The 19,492-nt window shown below is 42.5% G+C and overlaps 1 protein-coding gene across 6 annotated transcripts in view; it reads right to left on the minus strand.

The window, feature by feature from the left end:
- Positions 1 to 19,492, minus strand: part of GLRA2 (glycine receptor alpha 2) — a 979,311-nt gene that overhangs the window by 2,087 nt on the left and 957,732 nt on the right. The gene's annotated exons all lie outside the window — the stretch shown is intronic.

The raw sequence follows: 19,492 nt of genomic DNA on the forward strand, positions 1-19,492 counted from the left end.
TAAAACTGTACCATTGTTTGGACAGTACGTTAAGCACCACCTCTGTGTAGTCCTTCTGGTCCACTCCCACCTGCCCACCATCCCCAGTGCACTCCTCTGCGCTTCCCTCACCTCACCATGTTCCTAATTATACTACTTCTCCTCCTCAATTTCCGAGTCCTCCCTCCCTTATTTACATCACCTGACATATCGAAAAACTGTAATTGAGCAAGATACAGTGGACAATAAGACACATTCATGAGGTATATTTCTGAGTTTCTTTTTCGAAGATATAAAGAGAAAGGGATTAAGGCTGCATTTGGTTAAAAAAATAGCTTACGCCGAACCATAATCATTAATAAACTCATGGTAACACTGCCTAATGTAGAGGTTTATTGTTTTTCCGATTTTGAGGTATTAGCTACATTTCCTTCAAAATAACATTATGGAAAATTATGCTAACCTAATTCTCAACTAAATTGCCATTTCTGGAACACCTTCATCTAGTATTTTACTGATTTGTTTCACAAAACATCTATAATGTGTTTGCACCAATCTCCATCACTACTTTCCCAACAAAGAGATGTACCTTTACCAATGGAGCTTGAACACATCACTCTAAAAAGGAATTGTTTGTGATATTATAGCAAATTATAATTTTATAGAAGCAGGTCAGCTTGCCTCCCGAATAAACCTGACCCAATTCCTGTAGATTTCAAACAAAACAGGGATTCTTCAATTTTCACCTCAAAGATAGGGGATATTTCCTCATTGTTAACTATAATAACAGTAACACACAAAACAATGGACATATGGGGCTTTCATTCTGCCATTATTTATCACACTATTAATGTGTATCCTAACACTAACCTTAAACAGAAGAACACCCTCTCCCTGGGTGGTGTGAACAAACCATAGGTAGCTCTGTGGCATCGCCTATCTAACAGAGTTAGGTAAGAGGGAAACTCGCCCTAGTTCTACAATGGATACATCTCTAAAAGAAGGAATTCATTCTTGTATATAATTAGGAAATATACAATTAAGAAGCAGTACTATCGAGCTGACCAGGCACACTTCATGGAGGGCAAATAAATTGTCCTCCTGACACATAGTCCCGTGTGAACTGCCTGACCAACCGAGATAGGCAGTATACAAATCAGTACTGCTTCTTAATTGTTAATTTCCTAATTATATACAAGAATGAATTCCTTCTTTTAGAGATGTATCGATTGTAGAACTAGGGTGAGTTTCCCTCTTACCTATCTCTGTTAGATAGGCGATGCCACAGCGCTACTTAGGGTTTGTTCACATCACCCAGGGAGAGGGTGTCCAATTCCTGTAGCCCAGGGGCCTGGAACTTGTGCTTCTCCAGATGTTTTGGACTGTGACTCGCATGAATCCTCACCATCGACTATGCTGGCTAGTGCTTATGGAGGTTGCAGTTCAAAACATTTGGGTAGCCAAAGATTGGAGACCCTTGCTATAGCTCAGTCCCAGGAGAAGCAATCCCCATCAGATCTGAAAAAAAAAACATTGGTAAACCAGAATAATAACACAGCAAGGAAAAATAGCAAAGCTGGGTGATATCATTCTAGTCTTCCAAGTTCATCATAGTGCTCCAAAGTCTTAGTGCAAATCCTTTTGAAATACACTGCACTGTGAAACATTGAATTGCTCCTTAAATTAATCCAAATGCATATCAACAAAGTGGTTGAGCAATACTGAGCAGAGTGCCTGCTCTTTCCCAAGATCGCCCTCCCATTGTTCTCTCATTTCCGATGGTGGTAGGCCCCTATCCAAACTGATTGTCTGGCATAGGAAAGAAACTGAATTCAGAACAGTCCTGCAATATAATTAGGGTATCAAAAATGTCCGATTCATTAGACTGCTCTGGAAAACCCAAGCCAGAAATCACTTGCTACTCTGCCCAATCTGGAGAATTGCAGAAAATAACCTCGGAGGGCAGTGTATTGCAACTTCATCTCCTCAAACACCGACTACAATCCATCTGTAAACATGTTTCTACATGAAATGCAACCTGCGTCTTCCCAAGGGCAAAAGGATACTTCTCAGGACACCCAGTTGTAATGTGAACCAGACCATATCGAGCAATGTTTGGCATAGACTTGCCTGAGAATTAACTCCATGCCAAACTCTTGGCCTTAATGTCAATAAATATGGAAACAGAGCAATTCTTCAGCTGAGACCAGTGCAGGGACCCAACATGCCTCAGGAGTTTGCTTCCATTGACAAAGGCTTAACTCCAAGAGACAGGTGCAAGTGGATTTTGATCATATGACTTAAGCCTCACCTACTCGTTAATCAATGCACATTTTTTGGTGCCTTTTTGGTTTGATGCCCTTTGCTCCTAATTAAGTAGCCATCCAGCCTCTTTTTCTTTGAAGTTGGTGAACAGGTTCAAGTAGACCTTGGTCACGTGACCTAAGCCCCTTCCAGCTGTCAATCGCTGCTAATCTTTTGACACCTTCTTGGTTTGCTGCCCCTTATCCCTACTTAAGCAGCCCTCCAGCCTCTATTCATTGGCAGTTGGTGGGCAGGTGCAAGTGAATATTTGTTTCGTGACCTAAGCCCAACCCACCTGTCAATCACTACTGCTCTTTTGGCGCCTTCTCAGTTTGCTGCCCTTTTGCCCTACTTCAGCATCAGTGCAGCCTCTTTTCCTTAGCAATAGGTGAGCAGGTGCAAGCAAATTGTGGACACGTGACCTAAGCCCCACCCACCTACTTGCCCTGTCCCTTCCTTTCCTTTCTTAACTCTTAGATCTAGGGCATCACTTGCCCAGGTGTCTGAAGTGAAGGGCAGATGAAGACAAGGGCAATTTCTGTTTGCACCTGTTCAGATCAGAAGGACCCGGGATCAGAACTCCTGCTCCTCTAACATCAGCTCCCTTTAATATGTGTTTCACCATTCTCTCCCAACAGTCCATCGCTACCTTCACCACTCATCACCAACCACACTGCTCACCAGCAACATCATGGAGACTGCATCGCAGCAACATCACCCGCGCCAACAAAGATCATATCAGCACTCCATGATCAACCACTATCCAAAAACTGATGCTTGCCAATGTCTGCTCAGCAATCAACCATGCAGCAGATACCAGCGACATCATCACCACACATGACTCAAATGCCATCTTCATTACTGAGACCTGGATGAAATTCACCTCCACCCACAACCTAGATGTCTTCATCGCCAACGGCTACAAAATTCTACACATCGGCGGAGGCCTCGCCATCATTCACAAGGCATCATTCACAAGGCATCATGATCATGCACCCAACTGCATGTCGCCACCATTCGATCTTTCAAAAACTTTTCCTAACACTTCCTCCACCACTCAACAGATACAGTCACTTTTCATCTCATCTGCAGACCACCTAAGCCCAACATCTCCTTCTTTGAAGACTTTACAGACGAGGTCACCACCATGTCCCTAAGGCACGCCCACATCTTTGTTGGTGACTTGAATATCCCTGGCAACCAATTAATGAAGGAACATCTCTACTGCCTGCCTGACACTCTGAGCCACACAAAGCACATGGAAGACCCATCTCACAGGAAAGGTAATATCCTCAAACTCATCATCACTGCCCTTCCCATCTTGCATCACAGTTCTCCAATCCCACTAAACCAGTCAGACCATCTGGAAATCCCCTTTGAAATTAGTCATAGGACACCAGTTAGGCAAACTCATCAGAAACCCAGCAGGGAAGCCTTCAGATCGACCAAGAACTTCTCAGTGGAGGCTCTCACAGATTATCTTGCCAAACTCCAACTCACATGGGCTAATCTACTTCTGACAAATGAGCACTGTGTCTCGCTTCTCCAAGACCTCAACACCAACCTCACAACCAACATCAACCATCAGGAACCCTTCAAACAATGCACCCTCAAGCCTAAACCTTCTGCGCCCTGGTACACTGAAAAATTCAACTTCAACAAATGAACCATCAGAAAACAAGAAAAGGCTTGGTGAAAGTCCTGCAGCGCATACAAACTTGCCCTGCTCAAGGAACGTGTGTGCCACGTAGACGACTGATCACTACTGCCAACGCCAACTACTACCGAAACACCATAGTCAAGGCCAACAATAAAAGCAGAGCCCTATTCAAAGCAAGCCAACAGGCACTGTAACAACGCTCTGCCTGGCCCACCTGTACCGCACTCCATTGAAAAATCTACTTCTATCAACTCTTTCTTCATCAAGAAGATTACATGATCCGCCAACACATAGATACCAGCGCCAGAACTGATAGCAAACTACACATCCCATCTTGCAAAACGACAAGTAACTGGAAAACTTTGAAGACACTCAGTATGGAAGACCTCACTGCAATCCTAGCATCTCTCAAGGCCACATCATACCGGATGACATCCTCCCTGCCTCTATACTCAAGACCATTCCGACTGAAGCACTACTGCCCTAGCCGACGATCATCAACAGCTCCCTAACTCAATGCACCTTTTGCTCATCCCTCAGGATGGGATGCATCCACCCACTTCTCAACAAACAATCACTGGACCCTATCACACACCCCATTACCCATCTTCCCTTCCTAGTTAGGATCCCTGAAAAGGCAGTAGTAACGCAACTCCTCCAACACATCAAAGCCAACAACCTCCTTCAGTCCTACCAATCTTGCTTCAGACCTAGATGCAGCACAGAAACAGCTACCATCAAGGCAATTGACAATGCCCCTAAACTCCTCGATAACTGTCATCCTTGTCTCATGGATTTCCTTGCCCTCTCAGCATTATTCGACACAGGGGGTCAGCGAGATCATCCTCACCTGGTTCAAATCATACCTTGCTAATCACTACCAGTTAATACAAATGGATTCCTCCAGATCACCAACTGTACCCATCACCTGTGGAGTCTGAAAGGATCCATCCACTCCCCTGCGATCTTCAATTTTTACATGGAATCGCTCTGAACCCTCCTCGCTCGACACAAAATCACATCCACCAATACACAAATGGCACACACCTCTACCTCAAGATATCCTCCATCGAAGACATCCACAAGCTCAAGGCCTGCCTCACATTGATCTAGTCATGGTTGTCAAGTGCTTATCTGAAGCTCAAACCCCCAAGACTGAATTCTTTCTGATGATCAACACTGAACACACTGACATTCAGACGTGGCTCTCTGCTGTGAACCTCAAGAGCTTCACACCCCATCTGCACCAAGTTCCTTGGGTTTGAAATCGACAGACACCTCTCCTTCAAATAGTACATAGCAAGAAAGGCACAAACGGCCCAGTATCAACTTTCTCTCCTGTGAAGAATTAAGCCCTTCATTCCGGAAAACAACTTCAGATCCGATTCTAAGCCTTGGTCCTCTCCCACATGGAAGGTGGCAATGCCCTTTTGGAAGGTCTTCCGGCGACTACCCATGCTGCAGCAGGACTCACCAAAGGACTTTGCAAATTCGACCACATCACCCCGACTCACATCAAACTGCATTGGCCCCTGAGGCAATCCTGTATCCTTTTCAAATGCTGCTGCATCATCTACAAGGCTGCCACCCTGAAGTCCACAAGCTAAATTACTGAGAAACTCAGCATCTTCAGAGGCCTATGATCCACTAGAAGTAAGGTCATGTTCAGACTTGAACTCTGCTGGTGCAGGAAGGAAAGAACCAGAAGACAGGCCTTCTCTGTCTATGCACCAAGAATCTGGAACCACCTCACTGTCAACATCAGACTTGTATGCTCACTTATACAGTTCCAGAATTAGCTCAAGACCCTTCTCTTCAATTAATGGTTCCTCCCGAACACCTAGGTCCACACACCCTCCACTCCCCACCTTACCTGAGAGTGGACGATCTGCTTCCCAGTGTTTCCTCCCCTGATTGCTTATAGATCCTTTGCTACCAAACTGACCACCTCCCTCTTTACTGTTAGCTGCCTTCTCCTTTGTTTTGTTTCTCTCCGTACCTCACCATGGTCTTCCCTCTATGATTGTAAAGGGTTCCATTGCTTCCCCAATTTAGGTCTGTGCTCAATACGTACCCTAATAATAATAATAATAATAATAATAATAATGATAAAGTGACTACACCCTGGAGACAACTGATTTCGGGTACCTAGTATAGTAGTGTGTCTGTTTCTGTAGTTCTGACCAGCCAAGCTAGTAGCTGACCTGAATTATCTTTATAGCTGTGCTGTTGCATCTTCCAGCAGTGGGGCTCAAACTGTTGAAGGAAAATGAGAGCTTATACATCTTCAATCTTAGCCTGGCAAAGCTACTACACCTTGGTGAATAAACATTTAGAATTCTATTCTTGGAGGATCCCTTCCTCTTTTTGCTGGATTCCTTGGTTTTCTTACTACCCTTTTGATCCAAAAACGGATTTAGAGTGTGTCTCTGTTTTTATATTATCTGCTTTAAAGAGTTTGTATCACTCTTAATGCAAGGGTGCCCCAAAGGTGTCCTATAGTGTCCCAGAGACAGTGCCAGAATGATTCATTTTTTTTTGGATGTATGGTATGCCTCTGCCTCTCCAGAAGATCCGAAGAGGCTGATTGCAGTGTTTCTTCCTCCTGATCTGGTGGGAAATTCTTGATCACAGTTTTGTATCAAAGGCCTTGTCTCCCTGAAGCTCTTCATTATGCCTGCATCAATGGAACCAGAAGCAGGTACACTTTCCTTGACAGGACTCTGAAGACTCTCTGTGCTGAACCGACCAGATGGTCTTCATCCCAAGACATCAGATAGCGCCAGGGTTCCATCTCCCGATATGGAAAGCTCCAGTTGCCCGTGTTTACTTCAATCTTGCAAATGCACCACCATACTCAACTACTCGTCCTTCTTTCATGAATGGCTTCTCTTCTTCGTGACTTCATAGGCTTTTCCTTGATATTTGGTCTTCCTATGGGTCTTCTCAATCTGACTCATCCACAGAAGCTGAATCCTGAGCCCATGGATGACATGGGAGCCCTGCATCAGTGATAAATATCAACTGCAGTAGATCTGCTCTTCCGTTCCTCTGGCTCTGACTGTCAAAGTGTAAATCAACAACTCTTACAATCATCATTGGGGTTTCTCCTGTGCTAGGGTGTCCTCGCTGGAACCTTAGGTGGTCACCAAACAACAAACCAAAGTGACCACCTCTGTAAAATGCCAACCGGCTGCTTCAAAACGTATTGTTTGCTTCCAGGCTATTGCTCCCCTGACTCTTTGGCACTTCTGGCAAAGCTCTTCTGCATTTGTTTCTTCCTCCCTTGACCCCTCTTCTTCATCAAGGGCCTTATGTTGGTCTTAAGACTACCGGAACTCCACAAGCAGCTTCTTGGGACACTTTCACAAAAGGTAACCTTCCCACCAAAGAGTGACCCAAATCTGCAGGACTGTTCTTCCCTTGGGCTCTCCCAACCTTCAGGCCTAGATAGGAACAGTGTGTTGCTTCCCTGGAACTGCATTTTCTCTTCTGAAAAAAGTCTCTTTACTAAACGCTCAACACTCTTCTGGAAACTGTTCTTACCTGAAATATTGTGTCATCTTTTGTTTTACAAAGTTTACTTGCTTGTAAGTGTAGTGATCTTTCTCTTTGTCTTTTTATGTAAAGATTATACTTTTATTAAAAAAAGAATGTGCTGACATTCTCTAATTGGGTATACAGGAAAAGTGACTAATTAATTACCTGTTAACCACGCCCCTACAACTGCTGACAGTTAGGCCTGGTCTGCTCTCCAGTGCCTACCACCTAGAGAGACTGAAGAGCTTCAAGGAATCACTAAAAGTACATAAGACAATCTAAGACACGAAGATACCCCTAATGACTCTGACCACAGGGCTTAAGAACAATCCTGGTAAGCACACAGTGCACATTCTGAGGGAACAAGTACACCTTACACATTCCCAGCTCTCAGCAGGACACCAGGAGATAAGTGCTAAATTATTTTTTTCCCCACCCAGGGTAAGTTAGCAAATCCAGAAATATTGTTGTTGGGAATGCCCAATGTGTCCAAACAGCTCCGGGAATGATGTCCGAAGGCTCCCCTTCAACCTTGCCCATCTCATAGCTATCAACTGACCCACGACTCGCGCGGTTTGGCCGGCAAAAAAACACAAAACCCTTGAGGCCGTAAAAGGTGTCTGGGAGCTGAGAAACACTGTAATTACGTTGCAACAGTTTAGATGCAAAGCGATCCTTTCATCTGGTAAAACAGACACAGAGCTTTGAGCTTCTGTGACCTCTTAAAGTTTGTAGATTTCGCAGCACACAACACAGAAAAAATCATAGCCTTGCTGCCTCATTCCCAAAAAAATAAAAATAAAAATAAATAAGGAATGATTTATGTGCGTTGGAGTGAGGCACAAAAGTTGCTGGGTTAAAAATAATGCTAATTTCTGGAAATAAATCATACATTGGGGAGACAAGTGTTTACAATTGGGTTAATTGTATAATCAAATAATTGCGTTTGCTCCATCACTACATATTTTAATGACTGGTGTTTCAATTTGTAAAGAAAGACACTGCTGGTGGAGATACAGCCTCATCAAGAGTTGACCAGTAGACCTTAAATGCGGCGGTAACACTATTATCGCTGCATTTAAGGGTCCGCCCAATCTCGAGTTGGGCGGAAAGTTTGGAGTTGTACCCCAACTTTTTGCTGAGGTAAAAATCCAGCTTTCTGCCCGTTTTCAGATGTTTTCGGTGCTATTACTGATGTGGCTATTACCGCCAGCGGTAAAAGCGCCCCCCACCCCAATCCCATTGGGTCCAATGGACCCAAAGCAGAATGGGAACTTACTGCTGCACCATTACTCATGATCCGGCGCTAATAGCGCTAATAGTGTATTATCGCTGGGATTCTGCCAAGGCTCTGATAGAGCCCCTTGTCAGAACAGCATTCCTCAAGATCACAAGGAACTGCTGTGCAATACCACCACTGCTGCATGCCTGCTAAAGGGTAACTCAAAATAATTTGTATTTGTATTTTTATAGTGCTGAAACCTGGCAGAATTAACTGCATCTGGGCGCAGGTGGTGCTACAATAATAATGACTCAGCAGAAAAGCTAAAGGCTAAACATCTTATGAATTGCAGAGCAATTAGCAGGATTATTGAAACAGAAATAAATGTTTTCAGAGATTTCCAAAAGGGGGCGAGTTCTGTAATGTTGCCGAAGTACAGGGGTAAAGAGTTTCATAATTTGGGATCGTACACTGAAAACCTTTGGTCCCCTCTGGAAGAGCAGCAGGACGGAAGGACGACCAGCAGCCGCTTGTCGGAGGAACAGAGGTAACAATTTGGCTGATACTAATTCAATGAACTAAACAGGTAGGAAGGTGCGAGATTATGCAAACACCTGAAAACCAGGCAAAAGTTGATTCTCCCTGTTTACTTTTCTCAACGCGCGGCGTCGTGCACGTGACGTCATGCGCACTACGTCCGTATGACATCATGAATGCGGCGCACGCGTTACGTCACAATAAACCTAATCTTCATTTTATTCAGTCTTCAAAGGCGGACGCACCTGTCACACCGTTAACAAATGGGGATTGGACCCCTTCAATACAGATAGTACAGGTAATTTCAGACTTCTTATTCACGTGTCGGCTGATTTTCAAGACTTTTCCATTTGATTTCATAATCAAGACTTTTGTTGTTTCAAGATTTGAAGTCCATGAAGCATTCTTTTGTGTTACCAGCATCATTGATTTATGTTAAACCTGATTACTCAGGATCAGCGCATCTGATTCACCTTCAATTCGAATACGTGTCTGAAACTCCACCAACAGATTTGAACCAGAAAAATAAGATGCGATGATCAACCATATCAAATGGTGCAGAGAGGTCTAAAGTTGCCAAGAGGGAAAGTTCTCCTTTGCCTGACCAATCAAGAAGGCTGTCCCGCTTCCGCTCAGTGATGAAAATAAGATAAAGAGCTTGTCTGTCAAACTAATCACAATTCACAGTCAACTAATGACTGTCACCTTTACTATAGCAAATACACTTACCCACACTGTTAAAGACTATTACAAAAAGGTAAATACAAAGAAACTGTGCTTGTTTCTTAATTTACTGCAACTGTCCTCAATGTGGTGCGTTCACAGTGCAATCAAACAAGAGACTGAGGGTCTGCACAGGCAGCAGAGTGGCAGGAAGAGATGTGTAACTCAAGATGGTGGACATGCCAAATCAAGGCTTGGTTTGGCCTCTGAAGCCCAAATTGAGGCCAGGTGCACAGCACACAGGAGCAGCAAACACGCACAATCTTGCACAAATGTAGACCCTCATTAAAGGCCCAACACAGGGGGAGGAGGAAGAGCATGATCAAAAACCCACAGACCTCAGTCCGTTGGAGTGGGTTGCGGGAGAACCTTGAAGCAGGTGGTTGGAGGCTATTAGAGAGTGATTTGAGGGTTGTAAAGGAGGTGTTTGTGACAAGACTGGGAGAAAGGACATGAGGTGGTGGTAACAGCAGAACAAGAGATGTGGCAACAGCAGCAGAGGAGGAGGAGGAGATTATATTAACAAAGAAGGGGGAGGTGATGGTTGTACACATCAGGATGTCAGTGGAGGAATTGTCAGGTCAAAGAAGAGTGGGAACCCCTGAGCTTTGTCGAATTATGGGGATCAGACCAGAGGATATGCTGGGAGTTAAGAAGGGGATGTGGTAATGCCTGGCTCTTCAACCCAATGGAGAAGATACAACTATCTCTTCAGCTGGCACAGGAGACAAAAAGATTTACCTGGCCCATCTTGAAGAATCAGGTCAGGCAAAAGGGTTTGGGACCCTTTCATAGACCCCTTAAAAACTCACAACATTACTAGGAATGTGAGACAGTATCACACCAACTGTGAGAGATTTAGTTTTTGAGATCACCACTTTTTGGTTGTTTCTATTATGTTTACCTAACTTGTGTGCAAATAATGTTGTGACCCAGACTTCCCAAGTCCAGTCTTTTGTGCATCCTATGTGGAGCTCCAGACAGGCAGACACGCTAGTTCCCTCTGAAAATATATTTGTGTTAAATACCTTTGTCTCCTCTTTTTTGGAGGTTCCCCATGCCCTTTGATTTCCCTATTCTACTCTAGTACATACCTCTATTATTTACCTCTTTCACTTTTGAGCCATTTAAACTCTTCACCTCTACTTAATATGTTGTTTTGGCCATCCCTATTTAGGTCAATAATAACAAGAGATTTTTCCCAAACAGTGTTCAGATGTTACTCTCATTCCATCATGAACAAAGATTTGTGGCAAGCCATACAAATGGACAAAATACGAAACAATTCGCTCCAATATAGTTAGCCGGTTTGCTCGACATGTCTGACAGTTCTCCTTACGCTCTTTGATATATTTGTTGCAGGCAGTATTAATATTTTCTGACCTTCCAAATAATTCTGCTTATCTTATTTAAAATATATGTGAGCCTCTTCTTGCTCCCTCTTTGATGAGACAATCCTAGTCTCAACTTTTAGAACATAGAACTCTTTCCAGGTACTTTGCACTATGCACCTTCGATAAATTGTAAAGTTTATTGTCGGGTTGATAATTGCACTTAATCACTTTATGAACATCGACACTGTTGACTATTGTTTGCTACTAACGTTGCATTTCAGGAGGTCCATTATCATGATTTGTGCATTTGTTGGATATTTATTGTTTATTAATCTTATATTTCCAAGGTTACATCTTTTTGACCTAAATTATTGAATTTTGTATTGTCTAATATCACTTGTTATTCTAATATGCAGAGGAATTCTAATTGTCTGCTTTAACATGTCGCTGAATTGTAAACACTTCTTTTGACAATCCTTTTGTGAATTTGCATAAAGGATATGTTTTTGGAATTTGTGAATTTTATAGGTGAATCTATTGTGGTGGTGTCCACCAAAATAAAGATTGAATTGATTGATTGAGTGACACCAATGAGATGATCTCCTGGTATTAGTCCAAATTAAGACAGTCATTTCCTGCATGTTTACACTTAGTCTTTCGATGATCTATGGACCCCCTTTTCCTTGCTCCTCTTCTGAGATGCCATATAGGTGCCAAATTGCTTCTAAAATATACACCTCTGTCTTTTGGGTGAGTTGAACGACTGGGCAGACTGCATTGGGTCTCCACCTACTTAGACTTTGTATGAGTCAACATTACTTTTCACAATTGGTCTGCACTCCAATACATGAGCACCATCATACCCTATTGCAGACTTTCCAATTTGATAAGGATGGTTGGGCCATTTCTCCATTAAAACATTAGATTCATATTTCTAATCTTGCGAGCAATCAATCATAAACCAATAGGCCCAGTGGCACCCACACTTGAACATCCTTAAAATGTTCTTCACTAACATTCATTCATTAACATTCCACATAAAGAGCAACCCTGAGAGCCAGCTAGAGAAGACACTTTTATCCCCAACTTCTTCCTAATGGCTACGGGTTCCAAATGTTCTCCTTCAGAAAGCCTGAAACATGCCTACCTGCAGAAATAAAGAATATATTTGATAGGTCAGATAGTAGGTATTTTATATAGGGTATCCTTGCACCAAAGAGCAGTTAGGCCTTTAGTGGTAGCATCCACTGTAGCATGAACATGCCAACAAGAGGTCCTATATATAGAACATTTCGATGTGCAATTTGGTTGAGAGAAATTAGAGAAGTCAGGTTGCAATCGGGAAGCAAGTAGGGTCATGGTGCTAGGACATGACTGGACAGCACAGTGCACAGTTAGTTTGCAATTTATGCACAGGTAAATATACTCATTTGTACAGAATGGCAACAATTTGGAACAAGTATCGAAGTCAGGATTCAAGCCCAGGGCTCAAGGCACCATAGTTACCAATTTAGCCACTAGATCACATCTGCTCTCATCCTCCAATGACTTTTTTGTAAAAAGCTTAATTCCCCAGTCGATGCGAGTACAAGGTCCTAGAGCTTTCAAAGCAACGGCAACGCAGAAAAAATAGCCATCATTCCAGCAACAAAAAAAGCCTAGTATAATGGTGGTTAATTGCTACAGATAACCCCCAGAGGTCATTATTGAAGTTTCTTAATACTGTAATCATCCTAAATAACTACATCGAGTCAACACAACAAATGTATGATGATTCACCTTATTTATTCATATCAAAATTCACTATGATTCATGTTCACGAAGATATGAGATCACCTGGTTCCAAAAGCAGTGACAAAAAGCTTTGTCACACAGCTGTATTATAACCCAAGTTTTGCCACTGTTTGACAAGTGTCAGACAATGAAACCTTGATGACTATTTAAAAGCAGGAAGACTATGGGATGCTTGGGAGAGAGAGCAGTTGAAAAAACTAGACCATTGCATATAGCCAATAATGAGTTACTTCATTCATTTCGAATTGTATTGCAGCTCTGAAAAAAAGTTTAAAATGCAACATAGTTGACTTAAATAATCCCTTAATCGATGCCTCATTAAACACAGGCACTGTCCCTGGCTCCTTGAATGAAGGTATGGTGGCTATGTATCATAAGAATCTGTCCCTGGATCAGGAAGGTTTAAAGAAGTTAATGTATGCTACCCATTCGGACATACATGGGAGAGCATTTGGAAGGAAAACTGCTCCACATGGTCGATGAGTTTGTTGAGGAATATCAATTTCTTTTGAGCCTTACAATGCAGAATTTCACCCGAGTTGTAGGGTGGAGTTGAACCTGGTAGCAGATATGAATGCCCTTAGGTTGACGATCGATACAAATGGTGCCTGTGAATTGTGGGTGTTGTTACAGTGAGTGTGTGGAATGTGATACCCATCTTGCTTAATAGACTTGGCAAGATAAGGATTCAGGTGGTGGCCCTGAAATTGATTACATTATTTTTGTCAGAACAGGCACTTTGGAATTGGCTTCCTTCAATTATCATTACCTTCCTTTTAGAAACCAATTAATGGTCATGTGTGGTGTGTCAGAGCTTGTCCTTCTCACTGTTCCTGTTTAATACCTTTATCTGTTGTCATCCCACCATCCTACGCAACCGTGTGACTTACTTGATATGTCTACTCATGAACATGGAAATGACAAGAGCAAATATACACATCTAACAATGTGTGGTGGCAACATGCAGCTATGGTATAGCGAAATAGAAAATATTTGCCGCCCAAATTCACCAGACCATGATTCCCGTTAAGGTAAAGTATTGGATGTGAGGACATGCTTGAGGAATGATGTGTCACTGCTACTCACTCCACCTATGCGATGCATAAAAATGGTAAGCAGGTAAGGATAAACAGGCTAATTGAGTATATCCCCCACACTATTTCCAGGTAAGGAGCATGCATCCAATAAATGATGACAACCATGTTGTAGGTGAAAAGGATGAAATAATGAAAAGATATCATCAGAAAATAAGCCTTATAGCATCCAGCAATGTACAGTTTTTGTTCAATTGTATATTTTGCAATTTGTATGTGGCTCATACTTCATCTTAATATTTGCAAATACTTACTCTTATAAGAATACTTCCCGTAGTCATCGATAAACACCAACATCATTTTTACCTGGAACGCTCATCAATTATCTCCTAAATGCCTGCAATTCCCACAAAATTATCCACTGCCCCCCGATTCAGTAGCCAGCATATAACACAATCACAGATCTGCCACCATCTAGGCTGACATCAAGGGCGCAGAACTCTAAGACACACTAAATGTTGTAGTTGCTCCCAGTATTAGCCTGCAGCCAACTCATTTGCCTATGACTCCTTAAGTGTCTAGCCAGTCATGCACTTGCTCACTCCACTTATGTCTGTCTCCAAGCCCATGACTACGCTCTGCTTCGAAAATCCTAGCACATGCAAGGAAGGCATGCTTGACTGCCAGAGGCTGGGATTTTTCAGTAGCGGCAGGCTTTTGGTTATTCATTGTGTGGCCCTCCAGATCTTCTGAACTTCAAAACTAAAGAACCAAATCACAGGTATTCCTCTGGAAAAAATCCTAGGCCTAGCTAAGCCCAGCCAATTGTGTTGTCATTTCAACAAAGTTTCTTATTGTAATTCTATCTAAGCATTGTCCAATAACTATAATCAAAAGAATTTGTTTTTTAATCCATGTCCCTATTGTATTATTTATTCTTGTTTCTTTCAGTATGTGCTTGTGTCTGTTATCCAACACGTGTTTCACCCTCCAGGGGCTTTCACAAGTCTACACAACTTTCTACACACATCAAATCACAGATTTAAATGGACCATATTTGCATCAACCAATTTGTTACATATATAGAAATCCTATTCCCAATGCGGAAACCAGCCGGATAAAAAGAACAGAGAAAAAGGGGGAAGAAAGAAAAAATAAGAAATATATAAAACACAATAATTAACATTGATTTATGTTCATTAGATTTTGATTATAACATTGTGTACATTTTAGTTATTCACATCACCATATTGTGCATACTCTTTGTTATCCTTTGTCACATATTTTAAGTGCTCCCTTAGCCTATCCTGCATAAACATCCAAAGGGCGATCAAGTCATGCATTATTGGTGGTTCTATGTGTTAATATCCCCACAAAAATATCGGCATACAAAAATATTGCCATATTTTTGTGGTGATATTAAAGCATGGAACCTGCGGGGGAGACCCCCTGTAATCCCCTTATTATTTTAAAAGGAGCAAGGGACACCCGTGCATCCCCCGCTCCCAAAAAACCCTGATATTATCCCCACTAAAAATATCGCCTATGGCTGTTCCCGACAACCATATATAGGGCGATATTTTTGGTGGGGATAATACTACCCGATACCTTATTGGTGCCCCAGATGTATGTTATATGTATTTTTTCTAGAGTTGTGCCAATTCTTTACACAGTTCTGTTAACCACAGAACAATCCTATTATTTACCTATATGACTAATAGTTACCTTGGTCACTCATCCCACTCACCTTCTTGTAGACTCTCATTGCCCTAGGATTAGCTCCGGCACTCTGTTTTCCTTTCAGTTCCACCAGGTTCATCAGGTTCCTAATCTCTGACTTTTTTCACCTGTGTCCTCTCTGCTATACATAGTAACTCCCCTTCATCCCGCTTGTTCTGTCTACTGATCACTCTTTTCTGGAACGCTTCTGCACATTTTTCTTTCTGCTGGCATCCCCTCCCTCTTTCTTTCTTTTTATTTACTCGGCCTGCCTTCTTTTTCGTTCAATCCATAGCTTTCTATTGCTCTTTTCCTCTCCTCCTTCTTTCCTTTTTCCATGACACTTCTTTCTCCTTTTCACTCTAAATGTATCTCCGTCTTTTTCTTTCCACTCAGCTTTCTTTTTTCTTCAGACATTTCACACCAAGATTCGATTTTACTGGAGGTTTTGTATTACTCTAATAGTGACTCCCAGCAACTCCTAGTTCAACCACAATCCCTTCACCCTTCTTACTTTTCAAGATTTTGTTTGATTTATATATTCTATTCTATTTCATTTTAAGAATCTCCAAGTGCATTTCCTTTCCACTCTTTGAGGCTCCATTAATATGGTCTCGGGAGGATAGCACAGGGGCAACGTGCTCACCTTGGAAGCAAGACGACACAGAGCAACACAGGTTTGATCCTGGGCTGCGCTTAGAAACCTCTGGGTATTAAGCATGTTATAAATAACCTATCATATCATATCATATCAATATGTGCTGGTTAGATGGAGATAGATGCAAGGACTTTCATGCTTTACTGGGTGGTAGTAATAATAATAATGTTTACATTTATGCTGAAATACTACCGTCAGTCAAACAGACTTTTATTCGGTATAAAAAACCTTCAAGTTATACAACAGTAAAACACACTTCCATTTTCTTGGTAAAATGTATAAATGTACACGTGACTAAAAATGTAATAACAAAAATGGAACGTCATCAGATAAAAGCCTTCATTCATGAGACAACAACAATAATTAATTGCAAGGAAACCAGCGAAATGAATAGACTCACAAAGTAAAACCTCATTAGGTATGGGCCATAGTTCATAAAACAGCACTGATGGTCAGTTGCACAGATACTGGCAGGGAGAGTGAGCTCAGTATTATAATAAGTTATTTATATAGCGCCTTAATCTAAAGCGCTTTACAGAGCACATATTTTAGATACGATATCACCCAACCAAAATCGGTACTCATTTATTGACCTCAGAAGGATGAAAGGCCTTGCCGGGATTCAAACCTGCGACCTGCAGATCACACTCAGATCGCAGCAGTGAGTGCTCAACCCGCTGAGCTATTTTACTGGCTATTATGAGGATGGAGAGGATGAACTCCTGCTCCTAAGGCCTTTAGAACGTTTGATCTATGCAGCCACACTCTATGTGTATATCTAGCAGCTGCAAAAATGACGTGTGGCTGTAAAGATTGTCTCAGGAGCTTAATGGCATCGCCTGTACAACAAATCCTCATTTCGTTTAACACTGTCTTCTAATAACGACATCTAAGATTGATTGTACAAGGACACGCCAGTAATTAGTGAGTTAGCGTTTCGTCTGCTGATTTACACATGGGACACGGAGCAGAAGCATTTCCATGCCACCCTCTGGTGAAGGAAGCAGTCTGCAGAATCCCAAGTTCACTCAGATATATAGCGATCGTTCAAAAGGGGGCGAGATGCATTCCAGATAGGTATACCGATCACTCGGTGACCACCGAGATAAGTAGTCTGGGCCCAACTTTAGCATAGCAGCTTTGCCCACTAACCTCTCTCTTATTCTTGTTTTTATCACCTCCTTCAGGTTCGATGACCTGGCACTGGGGCAAAATCTAGGGTAGTTTCTCAAGTCATTTATTCCCAACACGCTAAGTGTGTATTTCAAATGTGTGACCCATTTAACACTCTGCGCCCCATTCAGGGATAACAGATGGTTTACTGCTTCGCGGTAAGTTACCAATTCATGTATGTTCCACAAGCGCTCCCAATATAGTGCCACTTTAACATCAATTGAATCACATAACGAGGAAACATTGAGTTCAAACTGTAACAATGATGAGGGTGCCCTGCTTGGAAGAAAGACCCAATTTCTTGTGAATGTGAGCTCTATGCTGCCCAGTTTCCTAGTGTTGGCATATCCTCAGAGTTCAGATCCATAAATGGCTGCGGGTGCAGCCTGTTTCTTATACAGTTGCAAAAGCCGATGATACTGCACCACTGCCATGCCTACTGTGGGATAATTGATTGCCCCACTATATTTTTCCAGGGTAATCCCTGACATGAGAATTTGTTGCGACCATGCCCTAGAGTCTTGGAATCTGACACCCAAGTAATCAAAGTATTTGACCTTCTCCAGTCTAACATTATTTACTTGGATCGGCAGGGAGCAGTATTTGGCGCACTACGAGTGCACAGATCTCATCCAATGCAAAGCCCTTCATTGGCCACTCTGCTCTTCAACCTGCCCTTCCACTAATCAAATTTAAATTCTCCTTCAGCTCTTTTCAGACGTCCTACTCCTCGAGAGGGATAGAAATAGCAGCAGATCACACAGAAGCAGCAGTGTCATTGGAAGCTTTTGTATAATAGAGGCAGCAATACCTTTTCCCTTGCAAGTTGGACTGCATTGGAAAGCGTATAAAGCATACCACCTCATGCATATAGCTATGCTGTCAGGAGAGATATCGCCGAAGGCCAAGCTATGTGAGGGAGAGACAGCAGAACGGAACAACAAGGAAACATTTCCAGAGAATAGGGCCCATCAGGAGCCCCGCTGTAATTACTGGACATATCAGACTATTTCAACAAAACCCCCACAAGTGGATTTGGACCAATTCATATAGCCTTGTAAAGGACCTACGGGTCGAAACACGTGTCGGCTGACCTCACATAACAATTCAATAAGACAAAATTAAAACAAAAACGTTGTGCACCAAGCACTGAACAAATCAGGAAACTGTGTGGAAAATCACTTTCTTCACCAAGAAAACTTAAAAACTAAAAAACAAATGCGAGGTATCCAGGTTTACCCCCCTTTCCTACCTAACCCAATGAGGTGTGGGCTTCACCTCAACACAAACCTGTGACCTTGCAGTACTATTACTCAGAAGCCTACTGCATAAAGATAGAGCTCAGCAGGGCTGGTCCCATGTCTGTGGCCCCCTCTCTGTCTATGTGAGGCAAATGCTCCATTTCGGGAGAGGAGGAATGTGCATCCTTTTTTGCTGGCGACTTGCATGAGTTGCAGGAGACTTAGCATGTCCTTTTTGTCATATCCCTTTCATTTCTTTGCTTCTGGCAATCTCGTCCATTCTTTAATTTTTTTTAATCCGGTTTCCAAGTCCTTTGGCTTTCCTTCTCCCTTTATCAAAGGTATACGTGTTTGGGGTGGGTCTGTGATCGACTGTGATAAGAAAAGGGTATGTTGCTTGCAATGTGCTGCTAATGCTGATCTTAATGGGGGCTGCATCTGCTGTGCCCCAAAAGCTCCTGCGCCCGTCCCACCACAAGAAACAGCCACGCTTATACCCTTAATTTGCTGTTGGAATTTGGGATGGTTTGCTGATCTCTGAGATGGTTGCATTTTTGCTTGTGCCATTAGTTTG

This window comes from Ambystoma mexicanum, chromosome 7p, assembly GCF_040938575.1.
Source record: "Ambystoma mexicanum isolate Mex_15411 chromosome 7p, UKY_AmexF1_1, whole genome shotgun sequence".
Taxonomy (NCBI): Eukaryota; Metazoa; Chordata; class Amphibia; order Caudata; family Ambystomatidae; genus Ambystoma; species Ambystoma mexicanum.